Source organism: Xenopus laevis, chromosome 6S, assembly GCF_017654675.1.
Source record: "Xenopus laevis strain J_2021 chromosome 6S, Xenopus_laevis_v10.1, whole genome shotgun sequence".
Classification (NCBI taxonomy): Eukaryota; Metazoa; Chordata; class Amphibia; order Anura; family Pipidae; genus Xenopus; species Xenopus laevis.
The window spans coordinates 100,014,482-100,026,991 of record NC_054382.1 but is presented as its reverse complement, the minus strand read 5'-3'; the positions used below and the strand labels follow the sequence as shown (position 1 = coordinate 100,026,991).

At 40.0% G+C, this 12,510-nt stretch overlaps 1 protein-coding gene across 2 annotated transcripts in view; it reads left to right on the top strand.

Annotated features, from left to right (window-relative positions):
• The first annotated feature begins 3,514 nt into the window (after positions 1–3,514).
• rb1cc1.S (RB1 inducible coiled-coil 1 S homeolog) overlaps positions 3,515–12,510 on the top strand; it is a 56,649-nt gene continuing 47,653 nt past the window's right edge. The window contains exon 1 of one of the 2 annotated variants that reach the window (XM_018223701.2): positions 3,515–3,667. The gene's annotated coding sequence lies outside the window, so the exon portion shown is untranslated. Of the gene's footprint in view, positions 3,689–12,510 lie in introns of both variants that reach the window. The other variant, XM_018223702.2, reaches the window with a different exon arrangement.

The window sequence follows — 12,510 nt, the reverse complement described above, 5'->3', positions numbered from 1 at the left end:
ATTTTGTTGGCTGAAATCTCTCCTGTGGAGTGAGCATACGTGTGTGCAGCCCAGGGCCCTTGGTTCTCATTTGAGACCTCTCTGCAGACTGAATCGGAATCTCCCAGTTGCTTGGTGCAGATGATGATGCTGACTCAAACGGTGATGCATTTTTACTTTTCACAGACTCACAGAACCTTAATTAAAACAATGTATTATCCTTATTACATGCATTGTCTACTGTAAATTCTGCATTTTTGGTGTAACATTCCACACCTTTCCTGAAGATATCATTGTTTCATTAAAGGAGAAACAAACCCTTAATAAAAAAAAACTCTACCCCCTACAATACAAAGACCCCCCTCCCCCCAGCCTAGCAGCCCCCGAGCAAATGCCCCTAACTCTTTACTTACCCCTCCGTGCAGAGTCTGTCTAGCGGAGTTCATGGGCAGCATCTTCAGCCACTTCAGTGATCTTCGGAATGAGACCGGCGCTTCAACAATTTTTGTGAGTTTCGGCGCATGCACAGTTGTCGCAAAACAGAAAATTACTCCAACTGCACATGCGCTGCTTCGCCGGTCTCACTCCAAAGATCACCGAAGAGAAGAAGATGGCGTCTGTGAAAACCGCTGGACAGAATCTGCACGGAGGGGTAAGTAAAGAGTTAGGGGCATTTGCCCAGGGGGGCAGCTAGGCTGGGGAGGAGGGGGTCTATGTAGGTTAGGGGGGTAGGGGTTTTTTTATATTAAGGGTTTGTTTCTCCTTCAACCTGTTATGACTAACATAAAAAATTTAAGTACATTTTAATCACAGATTGGTGCCAAGTACATTTAAAGGGGACCTGTCACCCAAAAAAATTATTCAAAATCCTATTGTATCACATTAGTCAAGCAAAATTAACTTTAATTACACAGTATAAATTATTTGAATCTTGTTTCCTTCAGGCAGTAGCCATTTTGTGCACACTGTTATTAAGGCAAGCCTTGCATCATCTCAGAATCTTGTTTGTGCACCAGAATGGGGGACCCGATGTCCATCCCCATGCCCTGGCTACACAATTAAATGGTAAAGCGAACGGGGAAATGTGTGGAGAGCAGTGACTTCTAGAAAGTACTGAATGGAAAGTGAAAGTAATTGCCCATGGCATAGAGGAGTGGCAGACAATATTTGATTGACAGTTGAGATTTTTAAATGAGCTTACAACAGCTACGAATGCTTTCATAAAAAATAGAAATTGGATTTTATGTTTAATTTGAAAAGGACTTTTATTATACAGATTTTTGTGTCTGGGTGACAGGTCCACTTTAAACTCTGCTAAACTGCATCTAACTGGCACTGTATATTTATTAATTTTGTCTTTATTCCGATTATTGACACTGAGTTGCAACGAGTAAAATGATGGTATTTGTGTAACTGAATTGGCATAAAACAAAGCTCAACACTTTTTTTCAGTCATTCAACCTTACAGTATGGGAAAATGGCATATTTCAAAAGAAGTGTCTGTGAAAGCAAGGTTCTCCTGGAGTATGGTTGCCACCTGTCCGGTTTTGACCCCGACAGCACCTGTTATGTCACAGCCCCGCCCCCTGCCCGGGGTTAGACAGGCCAAAAGGTGGCAACCCTGTCCTGGAGCCAGAGTCGGACTGGGCCGGCTCTTTTGGGCCCCACCGGCCCAGACCCACTCCCTGCACTTGCTCTGCTTACCACATCACTCCCGGATGCGACGAAAAAAAGGTGCGAACGAGGTTGTGTTTTGCAGCAGGGGGGTATGTGTTGTGCGGCCCCCCAGTCCGACGCTGCCTGGAGCCCAGTAAATGACAAAGTCAAACAGCACAGAAATGTAACAGCTGAGCCTATACATGTTCATAGGGCTTGCTACCAGCAAATTAGCCCTTCAGGTTTTAAACAACCTAAATTGAAGGCAGAAATTATATCTTTCCCTCCACACAGGAAATTTGCTGGGCATTTATATTACCTGGCCAGTAACCCATAGCAACAAATCAGCACTGAGAAGAACAATAAAAGCAAAGACTTGATAGGCTGCCATGACTTACTGCTCAGGTGCTAGTTAGCCCAGTGTTGCTCAGGGTTGCCAGGTTTCCAAAAACAGTCAAAGTCAGCTACAAAACCAACCCAAAACTAGCCAAGAGTCACTTCAAAAGTAGCCCAAAATAACACAACATTTGCAGTGAAAAAGTCTAAAAAATAAATGAATATATGTGAAAATACGCCTTTTTCAATTTTCACTGATTTACACATTTTTCCGTGAAGCAAAATGGGAAAGATATGCCCCCTTCACCCCAGGGGCGTAACTAGAGGGGGGCTCAGGAGGTATAGTGGCCCCATGAGACCCAAATACATATACATAAATATTGGTAAAACAATTTAACCTCTAGACATTTTGGTGGCCAGCCAAATTTTTGCCCCAAAATTGTCTGAAACTGAGGAAAGTCACCGTAAAATGTGAGAATACAGAGCCCAAAATCTGGTAACTCCCAACTTCTGCAATGCTGGTGTTGCTAAATGAGTCCCACGGCGTTAACTTCCGGCCATAGTCAGGGCCGCCATCAGGGGGGGCAGGGGGTACAGGTGTCCCGGGCCTGAAAGAGCCGGGCCCCCCTTGACAGCGCCAAAGTCGTGTGGCCATTTCCGAAAAGCTGATGTCCCGAACAGCCGATGTCCCAAAGCGGCAAAAAGACCCGAAGACACAAAAACAGCCGAAGCCGAACTCCCGAAGCTGCAAAAAGACCCGAAGTCATGAAAACAGCCTAAATTGAAGTCCTGAAGCGGCGAAAAGACCCAGAGTCAGGAAAGGAGGCGAAGTGGAAGTCCTGAGTTCAATTCTACTGAACACCAATCTGTGTTTTCTTGTTTTTTTAATCCCCTGTCCACCAATGTACTATTTTAATATTCTATAGGCCCCTGCCATCAATGCTTTTTTAAAAAATATTCTTTGGGGCCCCAATTTTTTTTAACTTGTAAGGGGGGCCCTGGCACCAATGTTTTTTTTTTAAAAAAAATATTCTTTGGGCCCTGGTCACCAATTATTTTTTTTAACTTATAGGGGGCCCTGACCACCAAGTTTTAAAAAAATTATCTAAGGGGGGCTCTAGCACCACAGTTATAAGGGGGTCCTGACCATCATTGCTTTTTATTACTTGTGTTTGTGGGGGGGGTTACCTTTTTTAGCGCTGATGTCTGTGTGGTCTTTTAACTGTTGTGTGGAGTGGGCGGGCCCCAATAATTTGGGGGGCCCCAATAATTTTGTTGCCCTGGCCATGGTTACTGCTTTTACTGGGTAAAACACGTCCTTACTGTTCTATGTCTATCTGTTTTGTTTTCAACAATAGTGGGAAGCCAGCTCCCTCAGCGCCACATGACTCAGCCTACTGGAGTCTAAAAACGTCTCTCACAAGAGGACGACTTATTTATAAGAGAGCACACGCCTAAAACCGAGAAATGGGCGTGGCATCTGTCACTCTCAGTGACGCCATACGCTCACCAGCCCGCCTCCCGAATGCTATCCTAGTTTTCCCTTGGAAATCCCTCACTGTCGCGAGAGATTGGTTCGTTCTCGCGATGTTTGACGAGCCGCCGCTGTAAACAGGCAGCCTGTGGGATGCTGAGTCGTGAACAACAACAACAAAAATAAGAGGATCTTCCTGACAGCTCAGCCAACACCAGGCGGGTATGACAGCTCCACGGATCGGTGGGTGGCAGGGCAAGGTGTTAGCAAGTCATACACGGAAGAGCTGCTTGTCATGGTGGAAGTGCAGAAAGGGTCTCCCTCACTGTCAGGCAACTCCTCCCCCGGCCTATGAACGTGAGGCCACTGTTATGCAGGAATGTACCTGAGTGTCACATACACTACTTGACAGTTCAGTGATAAACACCTGCCTGACTGTAGTGCAGCCTTCTTGTTATATCGTGTGATGGAAACCTGCCAACATTGCATATGACTGGGCTTTTTAGAATGCTGTGGGCTGTGACAGGGCATTACAGAACTGTGTAGTGTGTCTCCTTCCTTCCATACTGACCTCACAAGCTTCCCACTTAAAGGGGTGGTTCGCCTTTGAATGAACTTTAAGTACGTTATAGAATGGCTAATTCTAAGCAACTTTTCAGTTGGTCTTCAATATTTTTTTTTTTTTTTTATAGTTTTTCGTTAATTTGCCTTTTTTCTTCTACTTCTTTCCAGCTTTGAAATGGAGGTCACTGACCCCATCTAAAAACGAATGCTCCGTTAGGCTACAAATGTATTGTTATTGCTACTTTTTATTACTCCTCTTTCTGCTCGGGACTCTCCTGTCCATATTCCGGTCTATTAGTCAAATCACTGCATGGTTGCTAGGATCATTTGGATCCTAGAAACCAAATTGCTAGCTAGAGAGCCGCTGAATAAAAAGCGAAATAACTCAAAAACCACAAACAATAAAAAATGAAAACCAGTTACAAAATATCACTCTCAACATACATCATACTAAGGGGGTTATTAACTAAACTCCGAATGCAAAAATCACGTAAAGTTTGTGATTATTTTTTTTTATAACATCAGACTTTTAAAAAATCACGAATTTTTCGGAATTTATGAAACCCCGAGGATGGAAAAGTCTGAATCAGAAAATCCAGCATCTTAGACCTGTCGAGACCTGGGAGAATTCCCAATGATTTTTTGATGTGCGCTGGGTTTCGTGCAGTACTCCAAAGTTTTCTGCAAAAATCTGAGTGTTTGAGTGAAATGTCTGAAAAAATCATGAAAATCTGATTTTTTTTCCCCCCACAAAGAAAATTTTCGGGAAAGTGTGATAATAAATAAGCGTAAAAAACCAGAGCAGATTTGATCGGAGTTTGTAGCAGGAAATATTGAGATACATTCGGACTAAATAACTCCCTTAAAGTTAACTCAAAAGGGAACAACCCCTTTAAATCACAATAGCCTCTGCCTGTCGATGCATGTCGAACCCCAGCTTCCACTTTCAACCTATCCTTTAACTATATAATACTCATGCCATTAGGGAGCCAATCATCTACTCTAGTCATTTGGGAGACCTTGTTCCATGTTATCATTTAGTGTGAATTATTATTATTTTTTTTTTGTTGCAAAATCCAGGACTTGATCATTATTACCCTATTGAAATGCCTGACATCATTGCTGTCATATTAAGGAAATTCTGTGTGCCGCCAGTAGGGTAATGGGTAGTCCTGGGTTTCTTTATAGAGTAATATATATGTTCATTAAAGGAACAAAAAAATTAAAGTTTTTTTTAAAGGAATTCCAATATAAATGTATGGTTTCCCTGCAGTGGTAAAACTGATGTGTTTGCTTCAAAAACACAACTATAGTTTATATAATCAAGTTGTGTAGACATGGGGGCAGCCAATCAAGCACAGGATACACAGTAGATAACAGATAAGTTGGTGTGTAAACTGGGCCTTTTCTCCTTTTTCAGCTTTGAATGGCTTCCCCCATGGCTACACAGCAGCTTGTTTATATAAACTATTGTAGAGTTTCTGCAGCAAAGACACCAGTTGTACCAGTGCAGGGCAATCTGTTTAAGTTTATGAAATCAATAATGCTAGCGAGCAGAACTATACATTCAAAACCATTCTAGTCACTCGACCTTTTTTAGAATACCGCAGCTCTAGAACCTTTTCCTGGATGTAGACCTGAGGTACTCTATATAACAAGGTCCAGGCTTAGTTCTAGTTATAATCTCTGCTATGTTTCCTACTGTGTGTAAAGTACCTGTACTGGTAATGCCATGTATACCATATTAAGCAAGTGTTTGCCAATTATATGATATATACATATTTAGATTTTGGATTACAGTCCTTTATGATAGCTTTTTATAGAGCTATAGGTATGGGACCTATTATCCAGTTTCCATAATTTGGATCACCATACTTTGTCTACTACAAAATAGTTTAAATATTAACCCCAATAGGATTGTTGGGATGAAGTGCAATGTACTGTTTTATTATGACAGAGAAAATTTGCATTATTTGATTAAAATGGAAGTCTATGGGAGATTCCTTCCAGTATTTTAAAGCTTTCTGGATAACAGATTTCCAGATAATAGATCCCATGCCTGTAATCTATTGGGACCACTCCTTGAACTTGTTTGTTCTTAATATTTAATGATTCTAGATGCCCTGCCTCATGTCAGGTAAATAGTAGTGGCAGAAAAAGAAGCTTAAGCATGCGTCTACTATATTACAACTTTAGTTTTCTGGGATTGCTACTCTGTCATCTATCCCTTAAAATGCCAGTGTCCCAGCTATGGGACCCGTTATCCAGGAAGCTCTGAATTACGGAAAGCCCTTCTCCTATAGACTCCATTTTATCCAAAAAGTTTTAAAAATGATTTCCCTTTTCATGCAATAGTAAAACAGTACCTTGTACCAACTAAGATCTAATTAATCCCTATTGGAAGCAAAACCAGCCTATTAGGTTTATTTAATATTTAGATAATTTTTTAGTAGACTTAAAGGGGAACTGTCACCTTAAGAAATACTTCCAAATCCTATTTCATGATGTTAGTCAAGCAAAATAAATTTCACTTACACTATAAAATTATTGAAATCTTGTGACTGGCAGGTGCCATTTTCTAGACACTGTTTTTAAGGCACACTTTGCATCATCTCAAAATCTTGTTTGTGCCAGAATGGGGGACCTGATACCCCCTGGGGTTCTAGGAAATGCAGAATAGAAAGTGAAAGTGATTGCCTGCCCCGCCTCTATGCTGAAGGTAATATATGATTGCCAGCTTAGAACACGTTTATAACAGGTATGGATGTTTTAATTTTGAGTTTCATGTTTAATTCGAAACGGACTTTTATTATACAGCTTTTTATGTTTGGGCGACAGGTCAGCTTTAAGTTATGACGATCCAAATTACGGAAAGATCCGTTATCTGATAACCCCCAGGTCCTGAGCATTCTGGATAACAAGTCCCATATCTGTATAGCCAAGCATGAATATGACATACACTCGTTTCTGTTGGCATGTTTAGGTGATAATTCATTCTAGTAGATAATTGTGCCTGTTTTCTGTATTTACTAGTGATGTGCACTTGGGAAGAATATCGCCCCCTCACTTTGCATTTTTTTAAATGGTTTGGCAAACAAATTCCACCTGAACTGCTACATTTTTTTGATTATACTCTGCTAAACTGCATCTAACTGTACCCAACTGGTATTGTATATTTATTAAATTTGTCTTCATTCCCATTATTGACACAGAGTTGCAGCGAGTAAAATTATGGTATTTGTGTAACTGAATTAGCATAAAACAAAGTGTCATTCACTTAAAGCAGTAAAATGGCATAATTTCTTGGAGGACACCCTAGATATTGAAATGTATCTTCCCTGAGACTGTTACAACCCACCATTACCATGAGGTTACTTTGAAGCAAGAAATATAAACAAAAAAGGGGAAGTATGTTTTTATAATGTTACAGAAACAGTGCAGATTATGTTTACAACACAGGTATGGGATCACCCAAACCCAGAATCTAAGTACTTAAAGGTTTATAATTGATGACATCATTAAGAGCAGTTTAGGATATAATTTACAGGATAATCGTGGCTTTTGTGTATTATAAAGTGATATCCTCACAAATATACTCTATATTAAATAAACATACCACAATTAAAATATATGAAGTCTAAAAATAAACCCAATGTGAAATCCGTAGGCTAAAATACAAACCTACCAAAAATACTATATTTCTTAAACTCATAGTGACACCATACCTCCCAAATAAAATGACACTAGCTGTCTTATTAATCATAAGTAGAACTACTGTATATACCACTCCTGACAATAATAAAGTATATATAATATCAGGGGTGGTATATTTCTGTTCTTAACAATTATATTTCTGTAATTAGTTCTTTTTTATGGTGGGTATTGGACTTGGCCAGGATACGTTTTATAGGTTTTTTAATTGTGATAGAGATGTATGAATATGAATGACAGTATATGAATTTAATTACTCACTGGTTGATATGAGGGACGTCCTGTTGAGACATAGTGGTTGTGAGAGGTATACAGTTAGGTCCATAAATATTTGGACAGAGACAACTTTTTTGTAATTTTGCTTCTGTACATTACCACAATGAATTTTAAATTAAACAACTCAGATGTAGTTAAAGTGCAGACTTTCAGCTTTAATTCAGTGGGTTGAACAAAAAGATTGCATAAAAATGTGAGGAACTAAAGCGTTTTTTTTTAACACAATCACTTCATTTCAGGGGCTCAAAAGCAAATGGACATTTGACTCAAAGGCTATTTCATGGGCAATTCCTTCATTATCTCATTATCAATGAAGCAGATAAAAGCCCTGGAGTTGATTTGAGGGAGGGGGGGGGGGTGCTTGTATGTGGAAGATTTTGCTGTGAACAGACAACTCTCTGTGCAGGTGAAAAAAGCCATCCTTAAGCTGCAAAAACAGAAAAAACCCATCCAAGAAATTGCTACAATATTGGGAGTGGCAAAATCTACAGTTTGGTACATCCTGAGAAAGAAAAAGTGCTGGTGAATTCAGCAATGCAAAAAGACTTGGACGTAGATGGAAGACAACAGTGGTGGATGATCGCAGAATCAATTCTATGGTGAAGAGAAACCCCTTCACAACAGCCAAAAAAGTGAACAACAGTCTCCAGGAGGTAGGCGTATCGATATTCAAGTCTACCATAAAGAGAAGACTGTATGAAAGTAAATACAGAGGGTGCACTGCAAGGTACAAGCCACTCATAAGCATCAAGAATAGAAAGGCTAAATTGTACTTTGCTAAAAAAAAAAAACATCTAAAAAAGCCTGCACAGTTCTGGAAAAAAATTCTTTGGACAGATGAAACCAAGATCAACCTCTACCAGAATGATGGCAAGAAAAAAGTATGGAGAAGGCGTGGAACAGCTCATGATCCAAAGCATATCACATCTCTATAAAACATGGTGGAGGCAGTGTGATGGCTTGGGCGTGCATGGCTGCCAGTGGCACTGGGACACTAGTGTTTATCCATGATGTGACACAGGACAGAAGCAGCCAAATGAATACTGAGGTGTTCAGAGACACTGTCTGCTCAAATGCAGCTAAATGGGAGGCATTTCATAACACAGATGGACAATGACCCAAAACATACAGCCAAAGCATCCCAGGAGTTGATTAAAGCAAAGAAGTGGAATATTCTTGAATGGCCAAGTAAGTCACCTGATCTGAACCCAATTGATCATGCGTTTCACTTGTTGAAGACTAAACTTCGGACAGAAAGGCCCACAAACAAACAACAACTGAAAGCCTCTGCAGTAAAGGCCTGGCAGAGCATTAAAAAGGAGGAAACCCAGAATCTGGTGATATCCATGAGTTCAAGACTTCAGGCTGTCATTGCCAGCAAAGGGTTTTCAACCAAGTATTAGAAATGAACATTTTTATTTTCAGTTTTTTAATTAGTCCAATTGCTTTTGAGCCCCTGAAATGAAGCGATTGTGTTATGCAATGTTTTTGTTGAACCCACTGAATTAAAGCTGAAAGTTTGCAGTTCAACTGCATCTGAGATGTTTTACTTTAAAATTAATTGGGGTAATGTACAGAACCAAAGTTAGAAGAAAGTTGTCTCTATCCAAAGATTTATAGGCCTAACTGTATATTGAGTATATTTTTAGGGCTATCACTTTATAATGCATTGTTTATATGATGATAATTGATGTTATATTCTAATTGTTCACTATATCTTAGTTGGCTAATCTAAATGGCTTGCTGTGAATGCTTTCTACTGAAGATGTGTGTGTGTTTATATATTTACATATTAACATTGTATTGGGGTGACTAATTTATGAGGAATTCTGTTTATGATTTCATGGTTCATTGATAGATCAGTCATGCAAGCTGATCTATATGTGTGAAAGAGTAGTCTATACACACCTAATTCTACTAGTATGTATTAGTAATTTTATAGGACATGAAGTAGGGAGCCTGATAATAATAGTCTGTAAGTAGCTCTCAAGTCTTAGTTAATTAGTGAGACACAATATTTTCACATACGCATGTGGAACCATGGGAATATCCGACAGGCGATAAAGTGTCCTGTGTGTCATTGCCATAAGGGGTGCAATGCAAAATTGCAACAACCACAAACTAACTGTCTGATTCAAGAGAGAACTGAGTAAGTTTTATGGTGCAATTCTTAAAGGGGCCCTTATGTATTAGTGTCACTTTGCCACATAAAGCTTTTTGCAAGGATGTCTGGTGACTCCATTCACATGAACACAGTGTTCTATTTCTCATGCAAGGTTATTCAATATCATCAACAGGCCTCTGCTAGAGTTTATTGCAATAAACTCATCTTAAAAGTCTGTTTTTCCATTTGCCAACCTAGATTGATATAAATTGTGTCATTGCAGGTTTTTCTGTATTCCTGTAGTTTTTGTATTTTGAATGGATAATGACGATTGTAGGATTAAATGTACAATAACAGACACTTTTCAGTGTGTGTGAGATCACAAGGACCAGGACTGACTAAGTAAAGCTTAACTAAAGAAGTAGGCTAGAAATGTTGTACATTATGTTTTGGGTTTCTGTACCAGCCCAAGGCAACCACAGCCCTTTGGCAGTAAAGATCTGTGTCTCCAAAGATGCCCCAGTAGCTCACCATCTTCTTTTTCTGCTGATTCACTGCACATGCTCTGTGCTGCTGTCACTTACTGAGCTTAGGGACTGACTCACAATATACAATACACATAGAATATAAATGTCACAGTATAAGGCTGATTAGTAATTAATACCGATAATTACTACATGGCAGCACAGAAACCAGTACAACTAGCATCAGAATTTAATAATCTGCCCTGTAGCCTCAGTTTATATTACAGCTCATTTTCTGTTTGATCATTTGAGACGACCCCTAAGCTTAGCTGTGAGTGTTGCAGACACTTTCCAAGATGGTGACCCCCTGTGACAAGTTAGAAGTCCTGGATCATTGCTGCTAATGAGAAGCTGGTGCAATTAGTGCAGTATATGAAATATGGAATTTTTGGCCACATTTATTTTTAGGGTTTAGTTCTCCTTTAAGAGGTGGGGATTACCACAATGGGGTGTGGTTCACTGGGTCTAAACTATAGCCAAATGGGCTGGGGACTCATTCTTCCATGTGGCAGCCTTGTATGGAGGACAGTCAGGGCCTTTAACATTATTCTATCTAGGGGTTTTTTGTTTGTCTTTTTTAGTCAGTGAATAACTTTTGCTACCTTTTGGTAAACTTCACCCCTTTATCATCAGTCCAGGTCTCTGTGTCTTATGGATTCCTGGTCACCTCCTGATGACAGCCGTGCCCACACACATCCTGGAAGTGGCTGGTATTTGCTACCTCTGCATTCCAAACTGATGTAAATCACTGGTGCTTTCACCATTCATACCTCACAATAATAGAGTGTTCTACCTGTTAGTAGTGTACATTTCCAGGTGTCAGGTGCTAAACAGTCTATCTGACCCCCTACTCAAGGTCTTTCCTATACCATTGATACCTGGCATGGGGTTGCTTTAGACAACAGTCAAGAAAATAGGAAGGTGCATGTGTCGGAATAGGACCAGATTACTGCCTTTAGATTCAGCAGTATAATGTAATTACTAATACATGTGCCGACTCACTTGTTGTCCAGGGGTATGCATAACCAATAGCATGCAACCCCCTGGCAACGCAAGTTAGCTAGTCTCAGCAAGTTTCAGTGCGTCATGTGGCAGAAATGACATCAGAACTCACCGTTTAGAACTGATGACATCAGAACTCACCGTTTATAAGGATATCATTTACAACATATTCATGTCTTTTGTGTATTATATAAATATTATATAAAATATAATGCAGATACACTATAAAGGTATGACCCCCACAAACTCCCTACAGCATGCATTCAAAATGCAAAATGGCTCTTAACCTGTGTATTAGCCACTGATGGGGGGGGGGGATTTCCCTTCCTTCCTTCCTCAGGAATAATTCCTCTATATTGGCTGTATCCTTAAAACCCAGTCGCTGCACCTGATGCAACCCATCCCAGCCCTGGAGTCATTGTTGTGCCCCCTTACATATTCCCTAAGACCCTTAAAAGTCATCACCCACCCCAGTTTTAGAGCACCCTTCTTACACCACAAGCTCCATCAATTTTTCCAAATTCTGCCACATTCAAAGGTTCAGTGGTGCTGTAAGTTTTGGATTTACAGATATTTCAGTTCAAGGTATCAGGGCCAAAACAGTGATACACACGTATTCGCAGACTAAGACTTTAGGACAGACAAATTCTAATTCATTAGGTTGTACAAGGGTCACTCGGACATTGACAAAGATAGGAGATACCCTGGGCTGGTGAACTTTTCAGACCCTGGGTCTGTGGGAAGTTGTTTTTACTGGGAGTTGTCTAGCACATTGGCACCCTGCTGTGAATTTTCCTTGACTTGTCCTTTAAAAGACTTGTGTTACATGTGATTAATGCAGTATTGTATCTTCATTAATATGCATTTCATTCATTCTTTTGAAA